Genomic DNA, 13,814 nt, shown 5'->3' with positions numbered 1-13,814 from the left:
AATGAATGATGACATGAACTTTACCACTGAAATAGTGATTATCTTTACAGTGAATGTAAGTTCTAGCCACTTTGAATGATAGGTAAAGGTTTGCCATAGTAATGGTAGACTAACAGACTGACCTTCAAATGGTCCCATTAGGTCTAGAGCCAGTTTCTTTCATGGGCAGTTCAGTCAGTCAACCAATTGACAGGGATGCCGAAGTTTTTTCTGTGACTTGTCAAGTTATGTAATTCTTGAACAAGCTATGCAATTCTTGATTATTTCCTCAATCTTGCTTGTCCATCCCTGGCTACCACAAGTCTTGATGCAGTTGTCTTTTGGTTAGACTCATTCCCAGATTTCCTTCATGTGCCAGGTGAATCAATCATTCTCTTAGTAGTGTTGGCACAATAAGGTGGTCAATTCTCAAAATCCATGAGATGCATGTTGTGACAAAGTTCCAAGCCTGTATTGTTGGGCACCATGCTTTCATGCAGATTCGGTGGCCTCAGAAGCTCACTAAGGCTCTCACTGTGACCTCCCTTTTTCAGTGTAGTGGCAAGGGTCACAGCCTACTAAGCTACTTTCATCACAGGCCAGTATGGGAGGTGGGGAGGGGGAATATCCCCCAGTCTCTGTTGCTCCTTTGAGCTTAGTAGGCACAGTTCGGCCTCCTCTCTGGACTGAAGCCTGCTTCCCGTCTCAAGGGGGGTCTCTGTAGGGCAGGGGATAGGAGGGAGAGGAACCTGGCCCACCCTCTACTCTGGGTTCCAGCCCAGGGACCCGAATGGTAGCAGCTGTTGGCAGCTTCCCCTTCACCACTGGAGCTGCTTTGATTCCCTGAGCCACTTCCCCGTGATCCCCTTTTCTAGCTTCACCCTTACCTCAGGCTTCAGCAATGTTCCCTTTCCTCCAGCTCCTTTCACCTGAGCTTATCTGAGGGAACTGGAAGGAGAGCTTTTAAACAGTATGAGTGGGACCTTGATTGGTTCCAGCTGTCTCCATTAGCCTAATGGCCTTAACTGTTTAATTGGCATCAGGTGTCTTAATTGGCCTGCAGTAGTCTTTGTTTGGCTATCCAGGGAACAGCGACCTACTCATCCTGAGGCTGAGATACCTACCTTCCATAACTCTCTTATATCCTTCTAGTCTGAGTCCGTCACAATGTCTATATGGTTGCAAGTCTTCTAGTATCATCGTCCTGCAATGCCATGCATTGACTATCTACGTCCTTAGGTCCTGAAGTACTTTGTCTTCTCTCATGGCTGTTGCCCACTCTGAGACTGTGATAACTCCTTGGGTTGTAGCAGTGATTTGTGCAGTTACACTCATCATCTTTCTTTATTGCACCCTCATAAGGTCAGAGACCATCTGCAGCGGTGTTCTTGGCACTTAGAAGATACGCAGTCTGGAAATCAGTCCATTAGTTTGGTGGCCCATTGGCAATTCTTGGTGTTGCTGATCCAGAACCTTGTGTGGTGAATAAAACTGATCAGATCTTGTGATCAGATCTGAAGATAAATCTCCTACCCCACAGGTAGGTTCTGAAGTGCCAGAGCTTCTTTCTCCAATGACAGAATAGGATTTTTCTGGTTCAGTCAATGCTCTTGAGGCCAGTGCAAGAGTGACTTCTCACCATTTTTTTTAAGCTGAGTCAAGACAGCACCAAGACCGTACTCACTACTTTCATAGCAAATTTCTCTACAAACTTTGAATAGTATTCACACAATCTCAAGAAGGACGGAAGTTTGACCTTGTTGTCAGGCTCTGGTACAACAGAATTGGTTTTCACTAAGTGGTTTTGGCTGTATGTCATTATGAGAGATTGTATATCCTAGATATGTCACTGAGTCAGTATGGAATTGACATTTCTTTTTGCTGATGGCAAAATCACGTTGTCAAAGTTTTTCTAGAAGCTTTTATAGGAGGACATGTTTGGATTCATCTTTGCCATACACTAGAATGTGATCTTAAAAGTAAAACTCCTTGTCTCTCTAAAGATCCCATGTATCATTCCCTGGAATACAGAAGCTACAGAGGCTTACAATTCAAATTGATGTTGTTTGGGTATCAAACCTTCTGGAGTGAAGAAAGTTGCATATTTGTGGGATTCTTCCATTAAGGTGATCTGGTGGAAAGCTGAGGATAAGTCAAGAGTTTTAAAGACTCTTGCCTCCTTCAAGGTGAGCAACATTTCATGGATACTGGGTAGAGGAAGATAATCTATAACAGTGTTGGAGTTTAGATCTCTCACACACATGCAGATAGCACTATTAGGCTTCCTGCTGAGACCAATGGGAGAAATCCATTCTGATGATTCAGCAGGTTCAGTGATATTTGTTTTGCATCATTTTAGAATCTCCTCCTTGGCCAGTTGTCTCAGTACAATTGGTGCGTTTCATACTTTATGCTGTATGGCACCACATTGTTTTTAGCCGGATCTTCTGCTTGAAGATTTTTGCAACACCTGTGAAAACTGCTGGAAAGTCAAGGAAGATTCCTGTTTATAGCCTATCTTCAGTTTGCAGGACAGGCTGTGTACTATTCAGATCCCTCTGATGATTCCATACTAAAATAGAAACGCTCACTTAGGCTACATAGATTTTCCCTTGGGTATTATGGATCTTGTACTTGAGAATAGCTGTAAAATAGCCATTGATGGGGATTGGAGATCCTCTATACCCTTTGGGGTATATGTCTGGAAGATGCAACTCAAGTAGGGAGCTGACAAATAGCACAGTGTAGAGATGGTTGGGAATTACAGTTAGGGCCCTACCAAATTCACGGTCATGAAAAATGCAACACGGACTGTGAAATCTGGTCTCCCCTGGTCTTTTGTGAGCTTTTACCCTATACTATACAGATTTCACAGGAGACACCAGTGTTTCTTAAATTGGAAGTCCTGACCCAAAAGGGAGTTGCGGGGGGGGGGGGTCGCAAGGTTATTTGGGGGGGGTCACAGTATTGCCACCCTTACTTCTGCACTGTCTTCAGAGCTGGGTGGCCAGAGAGTGGCAGCTGTTGGCTGGGTGCCCAGCTCTGAAGGCAGCGTCCCACCAGCAGCAGCACAGAAGTAAGGCTGGCAATACCATACCAGGCCATCCTTATTTCTGTGCTGCTGCTGGCAGTGGCTCTGCCTTCAGAGCTCGGCACCCGGGCAACAGCTGCCGCTCTCCGGCCACCCAGCTCTGAAGACAGCGCAGAAGTAAGGGTGGCAATCCCAGCCAGCAGCTGCTGCTCTCTAGCTGCCCATCTCTGAAGGCAGAACTGACACCAGCAGCAGTGCAGAAGTAAGGGAGTGGTTGCAGTACTGCTACCCTACAATAACCTTGCTACCACTGCACAACTCTTTTTTGGGTCAGGATCCCTACAATTACAACACTGTGAAATTTCAGATTTAAATAGCTGAAATCATGAAATTTATTATTTTTAAAATCCTATGACCAGGAAACTGACCAAAATGGCAGGGCCCTAGTTATAGTATAAGATGAACCAGAATCCACTAACATCCTCATCTCATGGCCACTGACTTGCACTTAGCGGTGTGCAGTGGTGTGGTGATCTCCTGTCATATTCAGAACACCACTGGGATTCAGTTCCCATCATCATTATCTGTGAGAACTAAGGATACTACATTGACAGCAGACTCACAGACTACCAAAATGTCTTTTTTTTTTTTTTTGCACTTCTTGTATACAGATTTCTTGGCAGGACACCCTGAAAGTCTGCCCTGTGACCTGCCTTCTGCTGCAATGTGGTATGTGGGAGGGTAAAGCCACTGTGGATGTAAACTTAGGAGCTTTGCTGATTGCAGTCTTGTATTGAAGTGCATTAACCTCTGCAAGTTTGGAGACATCTGATGTTATGGAAAGTGATTTAGTAAGTGGATGGTGCTTTCCACTCATTGGGCAGGTTCTACGTTTCATCCAAGGTAAAGCCTTTTATCATGAGGAGTCATTCATGAATCTCGGAACTGGCTATCTTCATGAAAATTTGATCTCTGATCATTTTCATCTGTGAAACTGGGAAATCCACAGGTTGCACTCAACTCATGTAATGCAGCTACATAGTGGTCAATGGGCTTGTGAGGCACCTGTACATGGGAACCAAATTTGAAGCATTCGGCAACAATATTTAGTAGAGGATTAAAATGATCATCCAGGGCTTGGAGAACAGCATCATATGCAGTTGTATATTGCAGTCGGTCAGTAATAGGAGGCAGATGCTGGGCCTACCAGGCTTGACAGTAACCTTAAGGTTTCTGAGTCCGTTTGTAAGGCTGATTAGAGAAAAACAGTACATCAACAACACTGATACCTTCCTGCTCAAGATGTATTTTTTTTTAAACCAGATATGCATATTTCACAGATTAAGTTCAAATAGAGCAATAGAAAAATAAAAATCAGTAATAAGGATAGGAACTTTCACAAAATTGGTCTGAACTGATGAAGGGTTATAAGAATGATACTTTGCCCTTTCTCTGTGCAACAGCTTTCACCTGTGTATTTCAAGTGCTTTTTAAATAATTAAGCCTCCTGAAGAAATACTTTACTCAGCTGCAAAATGGAGTTCACCGAGAGGCAGAGCAAACTGACTTTTACTGATAAAGCAAATCAGTAGCAGAGCTGGGATTAGACTCCCAGGCCCAGATCCACCAAAGAATTTATGCATTTAAGTTCAAACTCTAGGCTCCTGAGATCCTCAGAACCTCTGCTAAGCTACTACTAAACCTGGTGGTGCCTAAAATACCCCAGCATCTAAGAGTCCAACTGTTAAAGTCCCCTAGTTGCCTCAGCTTCTGAGCATGCGTCATTCACACAATGTCTTATTCTAGGCTCTCAGGTGCCTAAAGTCCAGAAGGATTCTCAAACCAGGTGAAGATGAAGAGAGGCATTGCCCCGCCTATCTTGCCTGTGCGGCCCACCCAGTAGCATGCTTTCAGCAAGCCTAACTCTACATAAAACTGCTGATGGGACTAGCAGAGGGAGGTCTCCCTTATAACCTTTAGCCCAGTACTTAGGGCACTCATCGGGGATGTGGGAGACCCCAGTTCAATTCCTTTCTCCACCTGATGAAGAGAAGGGATTTGAACTTTACTATAGAGTTGCTCTCTCTCTTTCTGGCCAATGAATATTTAAATTATTCATTCACAATGGAACAGCTTCAACAGGAGAGACAGAGAGAGCCACATCAGAATATCCCATAGCCCAGAGGTTCAGGCACTCACATGAAAAGTAGGAAACCCTGCTGAAATCCCATCTCCTCAGCCAGCAGAGGGGGAAAATTGAACTGGGGTCTCCCACATCCCTGGTGAGTGAACTAAACTAACCACAGGGCTAGCGATTATAAGGGAGACCTCCTCCCGCCCCTACTCTCCCAACTCTTTTGTGAAGAGTTAGGTATCTGCAGCTGCTGTTTTTGCAAGAAGCTTATTAGGTGTAGGACAGAGGTTCCCAGCTGTTGATCCCAAATGAAGATAGGCACCTAATTCCCTCAGAGGGACAGAGATAAGGAGAGAGGTGTGTCCTCAGCATCTGCTATTGCTAGCTTAGGCATCTCCCAGCCCAGCATACTGTTTTTTGTTTTAATCCCATGTTTAGGCGCCAAGCTCTCCCCATGCATTGAACAGGGAGCCTAGACACCTAATTCTGGGTTTGTGGATTCCACTGGGTGGCTAGACTCCTAAGTCCCTTTGTGGATTTGGGCCCCATGCCCTATTTATATCACTAAATCACACTTCCTCCTAGAGTTAATATTTGTGTTTACTAAAAGCAATATTTTCTCCATGAGACCAGATAAATTATACTTATTTCACGTTGAAGACAGACAAGAACTGTAAATAAAAAAAGTCCTAAGGAACAAGAATGATTCAATAGTCTGTGCAGGGATCAGGACTGTTTATTTCTGTTCTTGTCTCTGCCACTGATTTATTGTTTATCCTTGTTCAAGTCACTTAACTGCTCTGCCACCATTTATCTATCTGCAAGATGGTTAGAATACTTATCTAATAGAAATGCTCTGATAATTAATACTTGCAAAGTGTTTAATGATCTTCAGGTGGAAGGTGATGTCTTACAGAATTGCAGAGTGGTAGTGCCACATGGTACTAGGCATGTAAATACCTGTACTTCCTTGTTCTTGAAAATAAGCATTATATTGCTACACCTACTGTGTAGTTATCATCTTATAATTATATTTTCATATGGAAAGCTACAACCTGAGCTGACTTGTTTGTAGCTTATTAATACGTGCTTTAATATAGTGGAATTGTGTGATTGTTCAGATCCTAGAGTTTAAGTGCTCTGAGACGTATCTAGTGTTTTGGTTAATGTTTAGTGGATATTCAGAGGTACTAATAACTTCCACATATGTATTGTGCACTTCATATTTACAACAAACTGCAATTAAGTTTTAAACAATGTAGTTTATGTGTGGCAGATGTTAATTTCATATATTCTGATTCAAGGAGTAAGGTTAAAGTTTCTTTATGTCTTTTATAAGTTAAGAACAAAGTTTGCCTGTGTCCTGGAGAATATACACAAACAAGGGGGTGGGGGGCGGAGAGAGACAAAAACACAAAAAAGTTTGGTCTCAGTATGTGTCAGAATGTATTATTGAAAATTTATGCACAGATTTGTGATCAATGCTCCCCAACCCCCTTTCAGCATTGTTGACCTAAATATTTTATTATTAACATAATCACCTCAAAATAATATCCAAGAACATCCAAAAAAAGTCTTCAGTATAACTGCTGTTTATTGGTTTTGGTATTGGATAGTATATTGTTTTGGTCTCAGCAAAATTCAAGTTCCATACAGTGATTTCTCTTAGGTTTGTTCTCTAAGCTGGTGTTCTATCATCTTCCATAAAGACCAATGAAATTTGAAATAGCAGTACTGTATGCTGCAAAATTTAAAGCCTAGAAAACAAAGGTTTTTTAAAAAATAAATCTAGTATTTGTTTACAAGAGCACAATTAATATGCTTGGTGCTTTCTAAACATTCACGAAGGGACAGTGACTGCTTGATGAAGTCCACAATCTAAGGAGAGACAGACAGGTCATTATGGGCTGCAATTTCTCTCCGTTTTAAAAAGTATAGTTAAATCTGAATTGGGGATGAAATTTCCAGAGAAGCAATGGCTTCATCAGTGGATGACAGTCAGAAGGGGGTCAGAATTAGGAATGGCCTCAACAGGAGTAACAAATCACAGGGATGTCTCAAGGGAAGGGTTGGCCAAAGACAGCTGGGGAATCTGAGAGCCAAATGAGATCTTTTCTTCTAAGCAAAGAACTCTACCAGATGGTGTACAAAATGGGAGACTGAAATGGATTGAGATTGGGGGAAAGAAAAAAAGAAGAAATCTTGAAAGAGTAAGAAAAATATGTTAGCGTACTACTTCCACTCTGTAACTTCATTGATTATATACATAATATGTTTAAGGGGACAAATATGTGAATTATGATGTGGTTATTTAAAAAACTATCCTTTATTTTAATTAATTATCCAGTTATTTTGCTCCCCCATAATAGCCAAAAAATGCTGAATTTTGTGCATAGTCAAGGTAGACAACCACCTCGCAGGTCTGCATTCTTTGTTGGGAAGAGGATGATAACCTCTGGTGTTATATGGAGACCATCTCCAGTCTATTGATTGGTTTTTTTGTTGTAACTATGCCTCCAGTTCTCCTATTAAGTCAAAAGATATCCCATTACATTTTTCTCCCTTGCATGTTGGGGGCAAGGTAGGTTTACATGCTCTATGAAGTCCTCCAAAAGAAAACCCCTGTCCTTATATGTATAGAGCCTTAGAAACTATTTCATTTTAGCTTGACCTGACCATTAATGCCACAATTCCAACTCTCAGCCTCCAGGCAATTAAAAAGAAAGAAAATTATTTGAATAAATCCAGCCAGCAATTTCCATGTAAAAAAAAAAAAAAGCAAGCTGGAACCATGTGGTCTCAATAAGGCTGTAAAAACACCCCCCCACCCCCTTTATTTTCCTAAATGTACATTGCAGTGTACCCATAACCTCTCTTTTAAATCATCTTTAACCAGATCTGAATCATTCTGACCACAAATGAATGGGTGACACTGGAATGTGCTTGAGTAGACAGTCGCTCAGAAGTGGACTTTAGGGCATTTTCTACTTCCAATGTTAAAGGGCCTCATCCACAGCAAAAAAACCTTTAAAGGTTAAACCTTGAAGATAGAAAATGACATCATAGTTTAATCATTCAGAAAAAAAATGCAACTTCTGCAGAATAAGTCAAAGTAATGTACCACAAACCACAGTGGGCAGATAAAGCCAAAGAACAGGTTTTCTTACTGAGGCATACAGATACCACAAGCAGCTGGCAGATACATGTTTAATTGTATTCACAGAAACCTATTGTATCTGTCAGTACAGCCATATTCAGAGCGGCCAGTCAGTACACAATGTCAGAATAACCACACTTAGAACAACAAATTGAATTCTGCTTTCACATTTATACTGTATTGCAGTCCAGGCTGTGAGCTACCATCATTTTTGACACAGATGTAAAATGTATCTGGCAATATCCTTTAAAGAGTTTTAGACAGATCATTTAAGGCCCAATCCTGTGAGATGCCTAGCACTACCTGGATGGTGCTGAGCTTCCACAAGTCCTACGGAAGTCAGCAGGACTTGAAGGCACTCAACGCCTCACAGGAGTTAGAACAGAAATGTCAGACATATATGAACACGATTTGCTGGGGAAGAGTCAACATGTTTTTTTTAAAAGGGAAATCATGCCTCACCAATCTAATACAATTCTTTGAGGGAGTCAACAATCATGTGGACAAAGGGGACCCCCCGTGGATTTAGTGTACATAGATTTTCAGAAAGTCTTTGACAATATCCCTCACCAAAGGCTCTTAAGCACAGTAAGCTGTCATGCGGTAAGAGGGAAGGTTCTCTCATGGATCAGTAACTGGTTAAAAGATAGGAAAGAAAGGGTAGGAATAAATGGTCAGTTTTCAGAATGGAGAGAGAGGTAAATAGTCGTGTCCCCCCCACGGATCTGTACTGGGATCAGTACTATTCAACTTATTCATAAATGATCGGGAAAAAGGGGTAAACAATAAGGTGGCAAAATTTGTGGATGATACAAACCTACTCAAGATAGTTAAGTCCAAAGCAGACGGCGAAGAGCTACAAAGGGATCTCACAAAACTGGTGAGTGGGCAACAAGATGGCAGATGAAATTCAATGTGGATAAATGCAAAGTAATGCACATTATGTTTTCCAATCCCAACTGTATATATAAAATGATGGGGTTTAAATTAGCTGTTACCATTCAAGAAAGATCTTGGAGTCATTGTGGATCATTCTCTGAAAACATCCACTCAATGTGAAGTGGCAGTCAAAAAAGCGAACAGAACATAAGCGCTGACTCTGTGGGTGCTATGGGGCTGGAGCACCCATGGGGAAAAATTAGCAGGTGCTCCGCATCCACTGGCAGCCAAGCTCCCCCCTCCTTGTCTCCTTCTCCTCCCCACAATGCGCTGCGTCCCTGCTCCTCCCCCTCCCTCCTAGCACAAACAGCTTGTTTGGTGGCGCTTAGGACTTTCCAGGAGGAAGGGAGAGGAGCGGGGACGTGGTGCACTCGGGGGAGGAGGCGGAGAAAAGGCAGGGGAAGGGCAGGGATCTGGGGGAAGGGGGTGGAATGGGGGCAGGAAGGGGGTGGGAAAAGGCGGGGTGGGGCAGGAACTTTGGGGAAGGAGTGGAATGGGGGTGGGGCGAGGGCGGTACAGGGGCGGGAAGGGGTGGTGCAGGGCCACGGGCGGAGGGGGTGTCGAGCACCCACCGGGCAGAGGGGAAGTTGGCACCTATGGAACAGAATGTTGGGAATCATTAAGAAAGGGATAGATAAGACAGAACATATCATATTGCCTCTATAGAAATCCATGGTACGCCCACACCTTGAATACTGCATGCAGATGTGGTCACCTCATCTCAAAAAAGATATATTGGAATTGGAAAAGGTACAGAAAAGGACAACAAACATGAATATGGGTATGGAACGGCTTCCATATGAGGAGAGTTTAACAAGACTTGGACTTTTCAACTTGGAAAAGAGACGACTAAGGGGGGATATGATAGAGGTCTATAAAATCATGACTGGTGTGGAGAAAGTAAATAAGGAAGTGTTATTTACTCCTTTTCGTAACACAAGAACTAGGGGTCACCAAATGAAATTAATAAGCAACAGGTTTAAAACAAACAAAAGAAAGTATTTCTTTACACAATGCACAGTCAACCTGTGGAACTCCTTGCCAGAGGATGTTGTGAAGATCAAGACTGTAACAAGGTTCAGAAAGGAACTAGATCCATCAATAGACTATTAGCCAGGATGGTGTCCCTAGTCTCTGTTTGCCAGAAGCTGGGAATGGGCGACAGGGGATGGATCACTCGATAATTACTTGTTCTGTTCATTCCCTATAAAGCATCTGATATTGGCCACTGTCGGAAGACAGGATACTGGGCTTAGATGGACCTTTGGTCTGACCCAGTATGGCCATTCTTCTGTTCTGTGAGTATTCACCATGTCTCAAAGGAGTCCCCAAATGCAAGTTACCTTTAAAATTATAATAGGAGATAGGAACTAATTCACTGTAGGTTTGTGAAAGTCAAGTTTAGGCAATGAATAATAAAAGAACCTACCTAACAGACAAGCTCTCAGCATAGGTATCACATCAGCTATAAGAGCAGAGAGGCCCAGGTTTAATATATATGTATCAGCAGCACTAAGGAGCATGTTATTTTTAAAAATATAGCCATAGTTTGAATAAGCTTCCTTCCCCCGTTCAAATGACAAATTATACATGTAGCCAAAGTGATGTGCCTTTAATATGGATAGGCCAGAGCCAGAACTCTGGATCCAGATATTAACTTTCTCATCGTTCAAGAATACCTGGATCCACGGTTTTTGGTTCAGGCCAACCTATAGTGTCTAACTGCTGAGCTTAACACTCATTGCCAGAATTCACCGACAGTACCAAGTGATATGTTAAAAAACAGATTAAAGCAGGAAAAGTAACAAAAGACCTCAGGTTCTTCCTTGCATCAATGAGAAATTATAGCACCTCTGGAAATTGTGAAACTGAAAGCATTGCTGATGAAATCTGACATGATGCCATCAGAGGGGGAGCACAACTCTAGAAAGCACCATTCCAATTTTAGCTCCCAAAAGGAATTTTTGCTAGTTCTAGTGTCCCATTCCAAACAAGTGAATAATACTCTTTTTATAGACTAAACAACAGCATACACAAAATATGTGAATCCCAGTGTAACAAGGACAAAACTCTTTTTGAACACTTCATGAAAAAATGAATGAGGCACTGAACACCATCTGTAGTCATTTGGGAATTCAGATCCCCACTCAGACAGCTGACCAGGTAACAGAACATTTATTCACCAATCTTCCCACAAAGTACAGGTGCCCAACTAGACTATTCTTTCCAACAAAAAGGGGAAAGTTAGAACTGGACAGTGTTGGTAAAAGTTTGAGAAACTGAACAAACAAAAAGCTGCAGCCATTGGAGCAAACAGGTAAATGACTGCACCTGCCATATTTTGCACAATCAATCAACCATTTGCACCTGCACACAACTGCATATTTTGTATGTGACTAGATTCACTCCCACATCACCTGTGACAAAACAAAAGTAAACAATTGCCTTTTTGCAAATTACTACAGGGTTTTGGAATCACTATTTCAAGCATAGGTACAACCACAGGCAAGGCTAGAGAATCTGTTCCCTTCCTCAAGTTTGTTTACTATCCTGTTTATAACTCTGTGATAGTTACATGGCAAATGCATTCACACTACAGGTCTTCTCCCCTTCCCCAACTTTTTAACATAGTTGAATTACTGGTTTTCAAACCTTTATCACCATTTTGTCAAGTCAGTTCAACTAAATCTTGGCAACATCTAGTAGCATGCTGACTGCATTGTTTATCAGTAGCTTTATGAAAAATGGTCCCTAAGGTGGGTCCCTTTTTGACAGCTAGATAGTATCTCTGGATCAATATCCTGGACACTGTTCATTTTAAGTATTTCTAGAGACCAGTCAAAGAGAAAGGGGAAAAAATCCCTGTAAACACCATCATGAGTGGTTCTTTGGTAGCAAGTTTAAGAAACAGTATGGGATATGTACAAAAACAAGGATAGCAGCAACTGTTTGTTTACTAGAAGAAAACCTGGCTTCATTTTGCCCAGTTCTTGTCCTCTCAATGACAGACGCCTCTCCAAGAACACATTCCTTTCTACTGTATGTTGGCTTCCACTTGTTTCCCCGAGAACAATATTTGCTAACTGACTGCTCTTCACTTCAAGACCTGAAAAAGTGGTTTTTTTTAAAAATGAAATTCGTTTCCTAAAATGAGCAAAGGTGGTTTGACTGAATTAAAGCAGTTTAAATCAAACCTATTTTTTGCTCCTATGAACCTAAATAAATCTTTCCCCTCTCCCCCATCCCTTACATTAGTGACCGACATACAAACAACTTCACTGTGTGCTGCCTCTGTCGGACAGTGCTAATTTCCACTTCACAGGTTCAAACAACAAACTAAGCAGTTCCTATTCTGTAGTTACTCTATTCTACTTACGAATGGCGATTGAACAGATTTTCAGATAACCTAGTCATGAAGCCCTATGGAAATCTTTCCAAGATCAGAATTTGGCTAAAACCTGTAGATTTTTGTTCGGGCTTTCTGGACGGGAGAAAGATCAGGAAAACTTGACGGCAAAGCACTGTTCGAGGCCACTATGACTGAGCATATACACTGCGATTCACTCGAATGCGCTGCCATTGCAATGAAATTACTAAAGCACCTCATTTCCTCTACTTTATACGTATTTAATGCTGGCACTTACCGTCGTGGAACAAATGGACCCCCACCCCCCAAAGAGATTAACGGTCTCCGTGTCCCTTTACTCCTTGACTATCTCCAGCTCCCAGCTTTGCTCTTCTAAAAATCAGCCTAGTTTGCAGAACAGAACAGAGGAAATAAATAGACCGCCGAGTTGCCAAAATTCCGACCACTCACGAGCAGCAGCGAAGACGTCCTCCCGGGTTCCGACTGATTCCAAAGAACAAAGCCTGCTGCTGGCAGTGAGGAAGCTGAGTGTAAGTCCCCTGGCTTCAGTCCAACTGTTGCTCTTGCTTTTGCTTCAGAATACGTGAGTGTGTGCTTGTGTGCTCCCGCAATGTATGTGAGAGAGGAGGGCTGGGGGGAAAATAGGGTGAGTGTTGGGGGAGGAATGCTGGTGATGTCCAAAAATAAGACGAAAGAAATGACTAGAGGGATCCGTCCCGTCCCCCCCCTTACTTTCTCCTCTTATCACATGTGCTGAGGCTTTATCCTTTCCGGGGATTTTGATCTCAAGAGAGAAGGTAGAGAGCAAATTCCACAGGGGCTTCCCAAAACCGATCGCTGGTTGGACTGAGCTTTAAACCACAACGGAGGGGCTTTCTTCACCCCCTGAGCACGGAAGCTGCCAAGATACCTTGGGAATCGCGGGCTTAGTAGCACTCTAACGTTAGGTAGTTGTGAAGCACAATAGGTCTCTCTCTCTGCCCCTCCTCCCGCAATTAAAAGTTTACTCGATTTCCAAGATGTGATACCGCCATTGCTTCCCTAAACTATTTCAGATTCCACTCCCTGGTATCTCTGGATGTTGTATAATATAGAGTTTTTAAAATTTCGACTATGTATTTGCTTATAGCACAATGCACAAACTATGGCTACTTACACCACACCACACTCTCATTACCTCTAATGAATTCTGTTACTCCAGGCTTGG

The 13,814-nt window shown here is 42.4% G+C and overlaps 1 protein-coding gene across 3 annotated transcripts in view; it reads right to left on the bottom strand.

The window, feature by feature from the left end:
• The window catches only part of LOC102931710 (palladin), a 259,194-nt gene extending 245,651 nt beyond the window's left edge, over positions 1-13,543 (bottom strand). The window contains exon 1 of one of the 3 annotated variants that reach the window (XM_037897506.2): positions 13,058-13,543. The gene's annotated coding sequence lies outside the window, so the exon portion shown is untranslated. Of the gene's footprint in view, positions 1-12,884 lie in introns of all 3 variants that reach the window. The other 2 variants (XM_043545945.1, XM_043545946.1) reach the window with 2 other exon arrangements.
• Between the last annotated feature and the right edge of the window lie 271 nt (positions 13,544-13,814).

Source organism: Chelonia mydas, chromosome 4 (genome assembly GCF_015237465.2).
Source record: "Chelonia mydas isolate rCheMyd1 chromosome 4, rCheMyd1.pri.v2, whole genome shotgun sequence".
NCBI classification, from domain to species: Eukaryota; Metazoa; Chordata; order Testudines; family Cheloniidae; genus Chelonia; species Chelonia mydas.
The sequence above is the reverse complement of the archived record's forward strand: the minus strand, read 5'-3'. Positions and strand labels throughout refer to the sequence as shown.